The following is a 17,040-nucleotide window of genomic DNA, read 5'->3' as shown; positions in this document are numbered from 1 at the left end:
TTTTTTGGTCTTTTTTAGGAAACTGACCAGGGAACTTGATAGATTTCTTGTCAATATCAGGGTAGATTTGTAAATATCATGTCTATATTTAGAACAGACATAGCGGACTTGTAACAAACAAGATGTTTCTTTGTAAATAACATGAGCACAAACAGGTGTTCCCTTCTCTCTGGTTAGTATCTCTTCCATAACATTTCTCTACATCTGGGATTTCTTAGTAGCCATTGAAGGAGATGGTCCATGTTAGGGATACTCCCTAACACTTTGGAGCTAGAGAGCCTGATTTATTTTTTTCTGTTTTTACTGTCTTATCTCTGTTTTCTTGAGATGCATAGGAGCCTGACTCTGGGGCCTTTCCCTTATCTTTCCCTGCCTAGCCCCGTCTGCCCCTAACTTGTTCTGACGTTAGTTGGACATCTATCTTTTTGGTTTTGAAACAGGTATATTGTGTGAGATGCCAGTGTTTCAATGTCAAAATCTGTGAAAGCTTCAAAAGGTAAAATCAAATAATAAACTTTTAAGTGTCTGTGTTTCTTTTGTTTCAGGAATTTCATAGTGTGGAAGGTTTAAATTCACAGCGGGGGAGAAAAGTAGTAGCCCACAGGAGACCATATGTCTTACAGCTGAAGAAAGGGTGAAATACATAATACATGATATATTTAGGGTAAGTAATTAGCCTTTCTTAGAGGTCTGCCCACTTGAAAGGGTTTGTGTGTATGTTGTGTGTGTGTGTGGTGGGGCGGTTGTTAGTCTATTTCACCTCACAGGAGTTGTTTTTTCTTTGTTTCTTCTTTTTTTTTTTTTTTAATCTTTCTGTGCCTCTATTATTTTCATCTGTAGAGAAAGTTGTAAAACAGGTTGCAAGCCCTTTGTGATTTGAGCATCTTTTCTGTAAAAGAAAAGAGGCTTTATTTCTTGTTGTGTTAGTGTTAATGTGACATCTTTTATTTGTATATAACACATTAGATTATGAAGTTTCTTAACTTTAAAGAAACTCTTATTCTGATCAGCTAATAAAGAATAAATGTTTATATAGAATTAATGGAAATGCTCATATAAATCTAATATCTAATTTGAGTATACAGAAAGGAAAAAGCTAAACTTCTAGTAGTTTAAATAGGCTAGACTTTTCAGAAAAATGCCCTCTCACAGAAGCTGCTAATATAGTCACTAATTTTGAAAATTTTGTATGGAATATAATAAAAGTGCATGCTTAACATTTTTCAGATTTTTTTTTTTGGGGGGGGGGAAAGCCTAGTTAATGAAAAATTTCCTAAACTAATGTCAGCCAGATGACAGAATAGGAAGTCCCAGCCTTGAGATGCCCACAGAAATCCCAAATTAACAACAGAGCAGCAGAGTAGAGATTCTCCTCCTGGCTTTGAAGAAGATGCCATGTTGTGGAGTTCAGTGGCTAAGACCCAAGGAGAGTTTCAAGGAGCTCAGAGTGACTCCTAACAATAGCCAGGAAAAAAAAGGGGGAGGGGGAACCTCTGTCCCACAGTCACAAGGAACTTAATTAAACTAGCAATTGGCACGAGTTTAGGAAAAGGCCCCCAAACTTAAGTTAAGATTTCAGTGCTGGGATCCCTGGGTGGCGCAGCGGTTTGGCGCCTGCCTTTGGCCCAGGGCGCGATCCTGGAGACCCGGGATCGAATCCCACATCAGGCTCCCAGTGCATGGAGCCTGCTTCTCCCTCTGCCTGTGTCTCTGCCTCTCTCTCTCTCTCTCTCTCTGTGACTATCATAAATAAAAAAAAATAAAATAAAAAAAAAATAAAAAAAAAAAGATTTCAGTGCTGGCCAGGCAGACACCTTGATTTTAGCCGGTGAGGCTGAGCAGAGAACTCAATTAAGAAGACCCAGACTCCTGAGTTTTAAAAACAGAGATAAAGCTTTGTATTATTTTAAGCAGGAAAGATGGTGGTAATGTATTATGTTGCAACAGAAAACTGATACAGGATACATGCTATATCTTTCTTGCTTGAAGAAATGTAAATAGGTATTGTGATTATAGGGAAATGTACTGTATGGACTTGTGAGCCATGCTGATCTTATGTATAACAAATGAAATTACACTTTTCCAAATTTCCTCTAGTCTGTAGGAAATAGAATGATTTCAATTATAAGTGTAATTAATATGGATAATCAGGGGATGCCTGGGTGGCTCAGCAGTTGAGCATTTGCCTTCAGCTCAGGGTGTGACCCTGGGGTTCCAGGATCAAGTCCTACATTGGGCTTCTTTCATGGAGCCTGCTTCTCTCTCTGCCTATGTCTCTGCCTCTCTCTGTGTCTCTCATGAATAAATAAATAAAAATCTTTTTTAAAATATGGAAAATCAAGACTATAACAGAGAGAATGATTATTAAAGAAATACAATGTATTTTTAAGGGGTGTGTGTCTGTATGTGTGTCTATGTTTTAATTAGGACTGTGGTTTCTGGGATCCCTGGGTGGCACAGCAGTTTAGTGCCTGCCTTTGGCCCAGGGCGTGATCCTAGAGACTCAGGATCGAATCCCATGTCGGGCTCCCGGTGCATGGAGCCTGCTTCTCCCTCTGCCTATGTCTCTGCCTCTCTCTCTCTCTCTCTCTGTGACTATCATAAATAAATTAAAAAAAAAAAAGGGCTGTGGTTCCTTTATCAAAGGAAAAAAAGATTATCAAAAAAAAAAAAAGTTTTCTGATTATCTTAAAGTAAAAATGTGTGGCTATACCAAAAAGTGAAAAGTATATATATATAAAAACATAAATTTGCAATGAATACGGAAAGTGGTAAAAGGTTTGACAGAAAGTGAACTGGTTGTATTTTGGTTTAAATACCTGCGAAAATGAGTCTGAAAAGAAATAATATGTTAAATTTTGACAAAGTTGGCTCTGTTTGGATGGGCTTATTCATTTTTTTTTTTTTTATTTTTGGATGGGCTTATTCAAAAGAAAAGTAAAACCTTATGAATTATTTACTACTAATTGTTATATTACTGCAAGACTACAATTTTTTTCCTCTTTGTAAAATGACAAATTGGAATATTCATTTGCTCTTAAGGAGAGGTAGTGTAATCTGCCCAGGTGTGAAAACTTGCTGTCATACTAGAATGACTTTATATGCTTTTATGTTGAATCTGTCTTGCCTTTAATTATTTAAAAAATTACAAATGACAAATTTCCTGACACTTTAAATAGTTTAAAAGTCCTTATAATTATATTACTTCTGCTATATTTTTGAGTATTGTCATTCGAAGTAAATGTTGCCTGATCTAAAAGAATAGGAATTAATTATGTAGGATTGAGTAAACTGATGAGAAAAAAAATGTGTTTTTAAAAATCCATTATAGCTAGAATTTTGGACATTTCATTATCTGATAGATCTATAAAGAAATCTTTTCTCTTTCTCCTTGATACTTTTCCTCTCTTGTTTGATTTATGTAAAGATTTCTGTTATCTTTGTAGATTAACAGGTAGACTTTAGAGCCTTAAGGTGGGAGTAGACACCAAAATTAGAAACATACTCCCTTCTGGAACTGTAGTCCAGTAAACATTTGAAAAAGTTACTGCCTGTGCTCAGTATTTGACATTCAATGAATAAAAAAGTCTGGCTTGGTTTTTCTTTTCTTTCATTTATTTTCTTTTTTTCTTTCTTTCTTTCTTTCTTCTTTCTTTCTTTCTTTCTTTCTTTTTACTTAATAAATCTTTTTTTAAAGGTTTGTTTATTTATTTATTTATTTATTTATTTATTTATTTATTTATTTATGATATATATAGAGAGAAAGAGGCAGAGACACAGGAGGAGGGAGAAGCAGGCTCCATGCTGGGAGCCTGACGTGGGACTCAATCCCGGGACTCCAGGATCGCACCCTGGGCCAAAGGCAGACACTAAACCGCTGAGCCACCCAGGGATTCCCTCTTTCTTTTTTTTAAACTGCTATACCAGTTCTTATGTTCAGTGGGAGGAAAAATAATGTTTTGTTTATTTGTTTGTTATTGAGAAAATCATCAGCCACAACTCCTGTCCTCTAAGAAATTCAGATTATTTAAACTTAAAAATCAAATCTCTCTCATGATGGCACTGAGTGAAATCTACCCATCATGGAGGTATGCCCTTCCATGAGAAAGGACAAGGGCATCAAATTATTCTCTTGTTTTAGTTTCCTTTTTTTTCCAAATCTCAGAACAGGAAGCATATGTCCTTACAATGTAGCTCACATAGACAGGACTTCCCTAACTATAATAATTATTATACTTTGTTTTTACACTTTAAAATTTTCATTTTCAATCTTTTAATTACTTGTACTCTTCATTAGACAAGGGCTTCGTGAGAGAAATGCCTTCATCTATTTAAAGGCCATTCAGCAGGATTTTGCTGTTTGTATATTAAAAAAAGATTCCCCCATCTAGGAATGGATGTTTTGAGGGTCAACAGTCTACTCTTTTTAAACCATTTGCTCTGCCAACTTCTGCCCAGATGCAGTGTGGTTTTGCAATTATCAGAGCCTTTTAAAAAAAATTGTATAATCTAATGGGCCCCCAGGCTTGTTGCTTCTCCTCATCTATCAAAGATCTATCCTGGGAAAGATAAGTACTTTTTAAATGTATTTAATCAATTGAATGGCTTGATTATGTTAGGTCCTGATAAATGGTGTTTCCTCCACTCAGTAAGAGTACTTTAGTTTTATGCCATCTTAGGTCAGAAGTAGTTGGTGTAGTGGTGAAAAAAATAAACTTGGAGCTCCTGAGTCCATTATTCCAGTTATATCACTTACTAACTGTGTGACCCTGGGAAAGTTACTTAACATCTCTGATTTTTAGTTTCCTAATAACGTTAAATGGCACTAACAATAGTAGTTATTCCATAGAATTACATGGGAATTAAAGGAGAGAAAAGGAGCTTGAGATAGTGCTTGTTATATAAATATGCTATTTAAGTTATCCTATTTTTAGCATCAGTAACAATCCTATAAAAATTCATTGCTTAATTACTTAGAAGGTTTTGTTTACTGCATCTTTCTACATATTCAAATTTCTTAAAGGAGAAATTTCTTTGTGGCATCTGTTCTAGGAACAGTGTTATTTCTGCTAAGAAATGGATTGTTACCAATTGATCATTTTTGTACTGCTTTGTATTGCTGCTTGAGTATTCAAAACCAAACCTACAGTCCCATTTGTAGCCAATTAATACTATTTTACAACATGTAATTCATATACTTACATAGTTTCTGTTTTTATTTACCTTTATTTTTTATAAAGATATTATTTATTTATTCATGAGAGATAGAGAGAGAGAGAGAGGCAGAGACATAGGCAGAGGGAGAAGCAGGCTCCATGCAGGGAGCCTGATGTGGGACTCGATCCTGGGACTCCAAGATCACGCCCTGGGCTGAAGGCAGGCACTAAACCGCTGAGCCACCCAGGGATCCCTATATTTACCTTTAGATTGTATTTTTTTTTTAATCTCAAATTAGTTTAGAAAATTGATGTTTTATATCAATTATATTATATAACAGTTATATTTACACGCTGTCATAGAGTGCTTACTGTTATATTATGTCTTTACAGTACATATATAAGGAACCATACGTTTTATGGAAAATGTCTGTTATAAACATTACCAGCCTGAAGTGGGCTATATAAGGAAAATAAAAATTTTCCTTTGAAAGTAAAAACAAGAACAAAATGACAAACAAAAACTCCTGGTTATTCTAAAATCATGGTGAAATTTTAGTATTTGATTCAAAATTGCTCGAATATCAGAGCCATTAATGGTTCCTAGAAATGCTATTAAAATTATCATTATGCAAAGACTAGAATAATTGCTATTTTCCTTGTTATTAAACAATTGCTTGGACTTCTTTAAACAATTTCTAATTGGCAATAGTTTAGAAATATGTTAATAGCATTCTGATTTAATTATAACATGGGAAATGTAGTGTTTCTATATTCTGAATTTAAATTTTCATTTTATTTTAATTGGGATAGAAAACTGAGCTTCTAAGGTATATAATTCTGAGTTTTTTTATGCAGCAGAGAGCTTTCAGTATTATTTTTCCGCTTTACACAATCTTCTTAAGGTCAAATACTTGTTGGGCCATTGAATTTTAAGATACTTTCTGGAGAAACTGATATTAGCAAGTTTAAAGTAAATTTACCAGAGTTCCTAGATTCCTCCCAGAGTAGGTATCTTAGCAAGTAAGGGTTATAAGCCTTATTCTTTCCTCCATTCTCTTATCAAAAATCCTCATGCTAATACCCATACATGAGAGTAAAAAGAACCCTTTTACTGGCCTAGGTAATTAGAACCCAAGAAAAACTGCAGGAGGGAATAGTCTTGAGCCTTTTTACTTTTTCCCCCAGAAATCATTTTAGGAAAAAAAAAAAAAAAAAAAAAAGGAAGTGAGGTCCCTGAAATTATTGCATAATCTCTATGGTGCTGTGTTTTCTTGTATCTTCAGGAGAAATGCTTAACCAAAAGGTGAACGACCAAAGCAGAAAACCTTTATGCTGCCAATCCCCTTTGATAAACTGTGGGATTGAAGAGCCGGAGGTCCCTTCTCTAATTTAACTTTGATAGATTGGTTACACTGTGAAAGGATTTCAGTCTCTAATGGAATTGGAGAATATGAAATGGAGCTTCTCCGTTATATGCCCTCAGCAGAATGGGATTTGAGAACTGAAAGACCTGGGGTACCTGGGCTCAGTTCATGATCCAGGGGCTGGGGATCGATCCCTGCACCAGGCTCCCTGCTCAGTGGGTTGCTTGCTTTTCCCTCTCCCTCTGCCATTCCCCCTGCTTGTTCCCTCTCTCTCTCTCTCTCTCTCTCTCATAAATAAAATTAAAAAAAAAAAAGAACTGAGAGACTGATTTACATTCAATGCCTAACTTACAGAAGATGGATAACTGTCCCTTGATCAATGAACATCCACCAAGAATCTCTCCCCATCCTCAAGCCAATCAACTTTGTGCTTAGACTCTGGCCGGATTGTCTTTCTCTGCACTGCTTGCAGATAAACCCTAGATAAGCTTGCCTATAGCTTGCTACAGCATGCATTTCCCAAACTGCAGTACCTCTACTATTCCTGAAAAGACTCAATTTCTGGCTCAATTTGTGGCAAACTCCATTTGCCTCCTTATTTAGGTTGACGACATCGTCATATTGTATTACTTGCTCAATGTCATAAAGTGAGTTATTAGTAGGAATCTGATTATAATAATGTGATCTTTCATCAAGTCAGTCTCTACCAGTTGCTTTCTCTTACACAGATGATGCCATTTGTCTTGCAAGGATTGGGGACAAATATACCAGTTTACCAAGTTAATGACATACCTCAAAACTTGAGTTTTTTACTTTTGATGATAATGATGAATTACTGTTAGACCTTAAGCAGCCAAAATTAAGAATCAAGCTTAAACTCTAAATAGGTACAGTGATGAGAAGGATGCTAGAGAACAAGAGATCAATAAAGAGGCCATTCTCATGGTGCAGGCAGGAGTGTGAGAGAGTTTCACCAATGATAGAGATAGGCTAATCATTTGAAATGGAAAGATTAGGTAAGCATTGGGGAGATAAAAACCACAGGCTTTGGGATTGAACCTGAGGGAGAGGAAGACCTTGAGAATAACACCTCCAGCTTCCATCAGAAGTGAAGAATTACGGACTGAAAGACTGCCTTCACATTTACCTCTGCTTCCTTAACCTTTTGAAGGCTTCTTTCTGCTTCTGGGTCCCTGATTTGGCCCTCACCCAGGCACATCCATAGAGGATCTCTTTACTCTTAGAGCATTTACTGAGAAAACTTGTACTTGAAGATGTTTTTCTCTGCCCTTTTGAGATAGAAATCATTTTAAGAGTCTCATGCCAGTTTCCTGATCCAAGGCTGTCTTTCTCACAGACCTGAGAACCTGCTCTTTGAAATGTAATCACCAAGGAAAAATCATCCCTATCCCACAGTCACCCTGGGAGGACAGGCCTCTACCTCTAATTTGCAGAACTACCTCTTGTGATAAAGATATGAGAAGTTTATTTTCCCTTTGGATAAAGCAAATTGGTTAACACAGATGGTAAGCCCAGTTATTCTGTTGGTCTTGTTATTTTGTCACTCTATCTCCACCCTGACATTTGCTTCTCTAAACCTATATTGATTTTTATCTCAGCTAACAGTACCTGAACTAACAGCTCAGTAAAGGTGTATTTTTCATTTGGGGAGCTCAGTTAAGACTAAGCATTCCATAAATACCTGCCTTCTCAGCATCAGTGTCTATCTGGTCATCTAGTACAAACATTGAATTTTAAAAGGAAAATTACATTAGTTTTTTTGGGTTACTGTAATCAGGTACCACAAACTGGGTAACTTAAAATAAGAGAAATCTGTTGGTTTTACAGATCTAGAGGTTAGAAGTCCAAAAACATGGTATCATCAGGGCTCTGTGAAACTGGCAATACTGATGTACCTTGGCTTATAGATATATCACCCTAATCTATTCCTCCATCTGCACATGGCCATCTTCACCCGTATGTTTTCACACCATCTTCCCTCTAGTAAGTGTCTGGGTCCAAATTCCCCTCTCCTCATAAGGCATCAGCCATATTGGACTAGGGATTGCTCTATTCCAATACAACCTCTTTTTAACTAATTTGATCTGCAACAATTTTCAAATCAATTCACATTCTATGGTACTAGGGGTTATTGACCTCAAGATATCTTTTGGGGACAGAATTCAACCCTTAGCAGAGATTAAAAGATGATACCATGCCTTCATATTCAAAGCACTTAATTAAGCTCTCAGAATACTTACACCTAATCACCCTCTGTTTATCCTGGATACTTTAAAACTTGATGGAATTTTCCAACAAATTGGGAAGCACAAATATCAAGTCCTTTTATTATAAAAATCTCTCAAATATGGATATTTTTGGGAAAACATCTATACTAGCTACTACTTCTCTTTGTATTTTGGTGATAGTTTTGATTATTTTTAGTAACTATTAAAGATGATATAAAAGATATACTTGGAAAAATATAACTTTCAGGTTTGATTATTTTTAGTAACTATTAAAGATGATATAAAAGATATACTTGGAAAAATATAACTTTCCTGAAATGTAATTCAGAAACTACCACTTGGTGGCAAGATAATGCTGCTGTTAATGTGCTTAACAGTGACCTAAATACTTGCTCTTTTGCATTATACATTCTTGATAAATTTGAAATACTTTTGCAAAGGGAGTCAGGCTAAATCATAGGTACTCTCTCTCTTTTTTTTAAGAAAATAATTTGCATAATGGAAGTGACTCTGCTAAAATACACATGTAAAATCCAATTCAAATAATGAGTTAACTTGATTATCATTAAAATGATAGCTAAAATGAAACATGAAAATGAATAAGAAAATAATTATTTCACAGATATATTTCATGTTTGCATGTTTCTCTAAAATTCTAGCTTAAGATGTGGTGTCATAAAATATGTTTTGATTCTAATTCATTAGGTTGAGTATAATTATTCAAACCAATAGTTATATTTATCTCCTGGTGGAACTTTAGAATGCTACCCTGTATTATTGAACTGTTGCCACTTTTTACCGGAATTAATGAAGCTTCTGGCAGAGCAAATTGATTCCCTATTTACTTTATCAGTGGTGTGATCTCACAGTGTTATACTTGGAAAATGTACAAGACTTGCTTAATGAGTCCATGTTCATTCTGAAAGGAGCATAGAAAGATATTATATGGTCATAAAGAATATCAAACATTTAATGACATTCTTAAGCAAAAAGGGTTGCATATAAACTAGTTGTTTTTTTGCCAATTGACCTTTTTAACATTCTTTTTTTTTATATAAATAATTATTCTAGGGAATATTTGAAGGCTAGGAGTAGCCTCTTACTGACATGGAAGAAATAAGGGTTTGAACTATTGTATTTTGACATTATTTTGAGGCAATATATTATAGAAGTTAGGTAAGCAAGATTTGGCATCAGACCATTTGGCTTGAGCCGCACTTCTATCATCTGCTAACTATTTAACTTGAACAAATTACTTGATTTCACTCAGTTTCATCACTTATAAAATGCGTGGTAATAATGGTACCAGCCTCATAGCGTTGATGTAAGTATTAAATAGAATTATCCATTGAAGGTGCTTATCATAGCATCTCTTATATTGCAAACATAAAATATTACTTTTCTTGTTATCTTCCCTAACCATCCATGAGTACACATTTCTTAAAGATGAACAGTGAGTATCTTGGAAAGATCTCAGGAAAGATATTGGTACCAAATTTCCTTCTCCCAAGCCTTTTCATAGCTTACTAACAATTTTCAAGTAGGCAAAGATTATGGGGTCGTTTTGGTTCCTGACAGAAGATCAATTTTTCTTACTCTCTCTGGCCTGTGGTGCGGTGCTTTGGCTGGCAAGTGGAATTCAAAGAATGCCTGAAGGTGCTGCATTTTCTTGGAAAATGCTGGAGCCCTGTAGTGTTAATGCTGACTGTAGCTCCACGATGAGCTTTTTAACTTCTGCGCCATGTTCTTTAATGAGTATTGCCAGGGGTTGCCAACTTTTAAACTTTTTCTTTTTTCTCACATTTTTTTAGTCTCTGAATGTATTGCCAAAACAGAGAGAGATACCTCAATGTCACTCAGGGTTCTGAAATAGTCTACTGTATGGTGACTGTCATTGGCAAAAGGGCAATGCTGTATCTAAGCAACAGATTCTAAATGTATTTAAAGATTATATCTTAGACAGATGTTCCTTATTGTTAGTTTTAAGGTTGGCTATTTGTTAATTTAACAATGTAATTTACCATAAACAATATGGGAATACATAAAAAAGTATTTTTGGAAATTGTATTAGTTTAAAAAAAGTTTAATTTTTTAAAAAGATTTTATTTATTTATTCATGAGAGATGTAAAGAGAGAAGCAAAGACATAGGCAGAGGGAGAAGCAGGCTCCATGCAGGGACCCTAACACAGGACTTGGTTCCAGGACCCCAGGATCATGACCTGAGCCAAAGGCAGATGCTCAACCACTGAGCCACCCAGGTGCCCCCTGGAAATTGTTTAAATTTTAAGAAATATTTTTTATAGAAATACATAACATCTCAGGACTTCAAGTTTGTTTTCACACATTTATAGGTAGTTTTTGATATTTGTGAAATAAGTTATTTGTTTGGGCATAGTCCCCTTCTGTCATAAACAGTATCAGCACAAGCTGAGGGAATCAAAGAGCACTGGAATATCAACACACAGCAGTCAGCAGTGACATGAAAATGAGCTAGGGACTATTATGGGGGGCAAGAATAGTATTTTTTCTCTCACCTATTTCTACTCAAAATACATAGAAATGAAAAAAAATCAAGCAAACAAATAAGCAAAAAACATGGTCATGTTTAGCTCTTTGCTCTTGTAATAAAAAATAGATGATCATTTGTAGCTATATACCAAAGAAGCCTGGCCAGTTCAGTGACAATTCTAGAAGTAATAAAATATAAAAGGTAGTGGTGGGGGATAAAAGGATTAAAAATTCTTAAAGGTTAAAATTTAAGGCTTATTTATTAGCTCTTGAGGTACATTCCTGTACAGTGGAGAAAGATACTACCAACAAATTATGGCTCACCCAGTTACAGGCTCAGTTCCTCAAACATTGTAGTATTCTTTCAATTTCTTTCTTTCTCTTTTTTTCAAAGTTTCGAGTTTTTATTTAAATTATTGTTGGTTCACATATAATATAATATTAGTTTCTGTCAGGAGTAGTATTTAGTGATTCATTCTTCCTGTCTATTTCTAAAGTCAGTCACAGAAGGGCAAATGCTGCATGACTCCACTTACATGAGATGTCTAAAATAGTCAAACTTAGAGAAAAGAAAGCTGGTTGCCCAAGGCTCGGGGAGCAGGGCAGGGAATGGAAAGTTGCCGTTCAAGGATATAGTTTCTGTTATGCAAGATGCATAAGTTCTAGAGATCAGCTGCATAATGTTGTGCCTATAGTTAACCACAACACTATATTGCAAAAAATTTGTTGAGAAAAAAAATAAATGAGTACATCTTCTGTCATGTTCTTAAATCTTTATATGATTCTATTTATTTACTAATAGAAGAGTTTCTGAAATTATCTCCTCTCCAAAATGTATGTACCTTGGGATTTATTTTTATTTCCCACCCTTCTCTGTTGCACATAGCGAATTTCAATATGTTTGTTGATGACTGATATGAGATTCCTAACACTGTTCTAGTCTTAAACTATTCCCTTCAGAATTCCCAAAATACTGTATTTATGGCATATGGGGTTGCTGTAAATAAAGACACTCCGCAGTGTATAATATATATGCTGTAGATACAGAGAGTGAAGAATTGGCTGGTCTCCAGGGCAAGGACTATTAAGGTAGAAGTAATTAACCATGTGTCTCAGAATTTTATTCTCACCATGCCCATGCAAAAATTCAATCAAGCTTCTTAACTTGGATGTCAGTGGGGGAAGAATGGCTATGTTTAACTACATTCTTAAAATTACAAAAGAATGATAAACTATATGATCAATATACTAACTTTTTACTACATCATTTCTTTAGAGTTACTATCATTCTTCTGCCTTCTATCCACTTTTAAAATTGTAAAGCTTAAAAAAAATGGAATAAAGAATCAGGTTTTCTTGGTGAACATATGTGAATGAAAGGAGATGAGATTACCTAGATACAATGAGCCATTTGTGTCTTATACTAGAGATCACCTCCCAGGGGAAGAGAGTGCTCACAATACTACATCACTCAAAACTAGGCAGAGAATAAATGGAAGAAATAGTGTCAAACTTGCTCTCTCATCACTGTCTTGTTATTTCAAGTGGCCATCCTTGCTATGGTAGCCTCTTATCCTTTTTGATATATTAATAATATTGATTACATTACAAATTCTTTCACCTCTAGCTGCCTTTTGATTGAAATTTAAGAACTTGCTTTCCTTTTTGACAAGGTAGATTGCCTGTCCTTGTTTTCCTATTTTAACAAAAAGGGCTTATTATTTTTTTTTTTTTTTGTTAAGTTTTGGAGTCATTGCCCCATAGCTGATTTTTTTATGCATTTTTATGACTACTTTGGAAACAATCTATAAAAGAAACTACAACAAACATTTAATTATTAAAAATGTCTATAAAAATGTCTATAAAATTTCAAAAGAAAAAAAGGCAGAAAAATATGAAATACTTAAAAACTCACCAGAGTGAAAAAGAAAATAAAAACAAAAAAAAAAAAAAATCAACACTGTGAGAAATAATCATATTTTCTCACTGGGACATAAATAATGTGGGATAGCCTAATATTCATAATATGAATGTGTATGATTTCCATGTAGGATTTTAGATTTTTGTAAATTGTTGCTTCAAACAAGTTTGTGTTACAGCACTTAATACTTTATACTTTTTGTTAATTATAGAATTATAAAAATAAAAAATCACTAGCTGACTTTTTTCATATTATTTGTGACAAGTAGAAATCATCAATGAAAATCTGTATTTTCACAATAACTTTTTGGAAATCAAATGAAATTTTATTAAAAATATACTTTCCAGGGGCACCTGTGAGATACAGTGGGTTGAGTTTGATACTCTTGGTTTTAGCTCAGGTGCTGATCTCAGGGTCCTAAGATCAGCTCTGCCTTGGGCTCCCAGCTGAGCATGGAGTTTGCTTAAGACTCTATCCTTCTTCCTCTGTCTCTTCCTGTCCAATGTTTGCTCATGTGCTCTCTCTCCCTCTTTCTCTCTAAAATAAATAAATACTTTAAAAATATATTTTCTATATAAATCCATCTAAATCATAGATATCACCATATATAAATTTTACTGGTTCTTTAGAATTAAAAAAAGTAACAGCATAGGGATTTAGAGATGATTTAGATCATGAGGTGGGGGTGAGAATAAAGATAACAGATTATTAAAATCTTATAAGAGATAAAAACAGTAAGAAAAAGAACTGAAAAATTCTCATGCTGTTATATTTCTTTATCGAATATCTGCTCTCTTTTTTAAACTAGATAAAATTGCTACATGCATTTATGTCTCTATTTGGGTAATATCCTCTTTTGAATAGTCATATAAAAATAGAAAATTTAGCAGAAGCTATATTATTTCTTTCAAATGAAGTTATCCTGGAAATTCACATCTCAATCTGTATAAATCAATATGTAATAAGCTTAATGGCAATAAATTAGCAAGATTGGGGCTGATTCTCACAATTTAGGTCTCTCAATAGAAGCTTTAACAATTGCTAGAAGACTCTGGAAACTAAGTAGAATTGAGGACAAAGGCTTTTTGGGAGTAATAAATCAGGAAAAAAACATCTTTGCCAAGTAGTTTTTCTAAGTCACAATGGGTAAGACTGCTAAATAGTTTGTAAAATGTATTCTAGTAGATTAGAGTGCCTTGCAAAATAAGATACTGATTCACAAATTCTGTATCCATTCCTACTTCAGTGCCTATAGACAGTGGCTTCTCTAGCAAAAATTTTCAGAGGCAATTCAATAAGTTCACTGTTGTATCAACAAACAAACAAACAAACAGGCCTTCTTCAAGGTTCACCTTCCTGGGGTAAGCAGGGTGTGAAGACAGGAAGATACAGGAATATATTCTGATGATAATTGGTCTTCAACAGGGTAGACTTTTCCTGGCTACAAACTTTACCGGCTAGCGCACATCTTCGACTTTCACCTAGATAGGCAACAAATTGTTCTAGGGTTGATTGAACTACCTGAGGTAGCACTGGGGGGAACTGCAGGCAGATAGGAATGGTACCACATTTCTTCTCTTCTATCAAAGAACTATGTACATTATGGTTTACCTGTTATATGGCTGTAATCCTAATTTAGAGAAGCACTTAGTTCTGTGCCTTATTCTGGATAAGTGTTCAATATTTATTGAATGGGAACTAATAAACTTCTTTCCCTGTGCTTGTCTCTTTTTTTGCTCACCTGAACATATGCACATTGATGTGCACTTATGCATACAACTTCTCAGGTAGTGTGCATTCACCTCTAATGACCATTTCACTGGATAAAAAAATTAAAAATAAAAAAAAAACCTCTCCTTAAAAATGTCTACTTTTTATTTTATGTATTTATTTTAAAAATGTCTACTTTAATCATCTTTATTAATCACAACTACACACACTAGAAAACAGGAATAGTTACATGTGGAAGATGTCGTTTAGTCTCCAGAAAACATGTATTTCTTGTGTGAACTGCAGAACCCTTGCACTGCCTCTTGCCTGCTCTAGCATGCTCAGCACATTGCATAAAGCATAATGCACTGTACCTACTAGGTAAATAATTGTTTAAATGAGTGAAAGAGAATTGAATTAATGTAATTTTAACTGTGAGATATACATACATAAAACAGCAGGAGGATCAGATTAACCACAACAAAATCAACATTAATTACAGGAGGTAAAAATTCTCATATCCTGGTATATGTGTAGTATTTTACACATAAATACTTTAGATATTTCTAGTAGTTTGAAAAAGTCAGTACAAAGAATTTCATTTAAAGAACCTTTATATATAAAGAATGTCATGTTCAATGAGTTAACCTATTTAGAATTACAACTGCCAAATAGCAGAAATATTTCTATCATTTCATACTCCTTCTTAAACTATGGAGTCCTTATAGAAATACTGACCTGGACTTTCCTTGAAACTGCTATCAGAAGAGACTTTACCTTTTTGATCTATATAACAAAGGCTTAGATGCTTTCAATACTCTTCCTTCTCCATTCTCCTTTACCTCACCTGCTTAGCATAGAAATATTTTCAAACTTCTTAATTTTCCCTCCATTCACTTCTTATATGACTTTTCCGAAAGATACTAGTGATAAACAGTTCTGTCCTTAATGATGTTAAGAAGCTTTTAAAGTGAAATGAAACATAAATACTGCTATACATCTTTAAATCCATTAAGCTAGTTAGAAAATATGTTCAAAATTGTGATAAAAGTTCCAACTAAATCTGCATTTCTTTCTTCTAGCATTAGCATTTATATACAATTAAAAACTATTATTCATTTTTAACTTTTAAACTATTTATTTCTTTTAGAGAGAGAGAAAGAGAGAATTGGGAGAGTGACAGAGGGAGAGAATCTTCAAGCAGACTCTGCTAACATAAAGCCCATGAGATCATGACCTCAGTTGAAACCAAGAGTTGGAGGCTTAACTAATTGAGCCACCCAGGCACCCCTAAATTTTTTCTTTTATTCATTTACTTATGGTGCCTCACATTATTGTTGTTGCTTTTAATCTCCATTATAAAGACTAAATGTTTCAGTCACTCTAGAAATTAAATAAGTAATTCTGGGTTAGCCTCGTAATCATTTTACTGAGAAAAAGAGTAGACTAACCTTTCCCTGAGCAATGACAATGTAAGAATGTTAACTGTGAATATTCATACTCACACAATCATCACTTCAAGGTAATACCAGACCGATCATACTTCCAAACTCATCAAATTATATACAGTAAAAGGTTCAGTTTTTAAAATTTATTTTATATCTCAGTATAGCTGTTAAAGTATCATTTTTCACAACATAGAGCATATATTCCAATAAGGGGAACATGAAAATTTTGTCCTAAAGAACAGAAACAGACAAAAACAAAATAAAAAGCATGAGAAAATAACAGCTACAAACAGGTCTTTCTACTATGTTCTCAAAAGAAAACAAATTAGTGTTAAAACTTGAACATTAGCTAAAGGATATACTCACTAGATACACCATAAATTTTTAGCGAGATTTTATTTATGTTTGAAAGATTTGGTAGTTGATGACATGAAGGCTTTTATTTCCTATATTATGGCAGACTAGTTTCTTCAGACAAGCCATCCTGCTGGAAACAAAAAAAAAAAAAAAAAATGCTCCAAGCAAGCTAAGTTGCTTCTCTCTGGAGAAATAAAACTTCATCCTAGGACCTACCAAGCCTTATGTATCAGAATGATCACACACACAAAATAAACAGCTCAACTTACTTTGTTCAAATATTATAAAAAGTCTTCAAGATATCTACCAGAGGGCAGCCTGGA

The 17,040-nt window shown here is 34.4% G+C and overlaps 1 long non-coding RNA gene across 1 annotated transcript; it reads left to right on the top strand.

Annotated features, from left to right (window-relative positions):
* The first annotated feature begins 237 nt into the window (after positions 1 to 237).
* On the top strand, positions 238 to 8,038 carry LOC119872988. Its single transcript, XR_005362848.1, has 3 exons — positions 238 to 440; positions 546 to 664; positions 7,881 to 8,038. It is a non-coding gene; the product is annotated as an uncharacterized LOC119872988 (long non-coding RNA).
* Positions 8,039 to 17,040: the final 9,002 nt, after the last annotated feature.

Source organism: Canis lupus, chromosome 8 (assembly GCF_011100685.1).
Source record: "Canis lupus familiaris isolate Mischka breed German Shepherd chromosome 8, alternate assembly UU_Cfam_GSD_1.0, whole genome shotgun sequence".
Classification (NCBI taxonomy): Eukaryota; Metazoa; Chordata; class Mammalia; order Carnivora; family Canidae; genus Canis; species Canis lupus.
The sequence above is the reverse complement of the archived record's forward strand: the minus strand, read 5'-3'. Positions and strand labels throughout refer to the sequence as shown.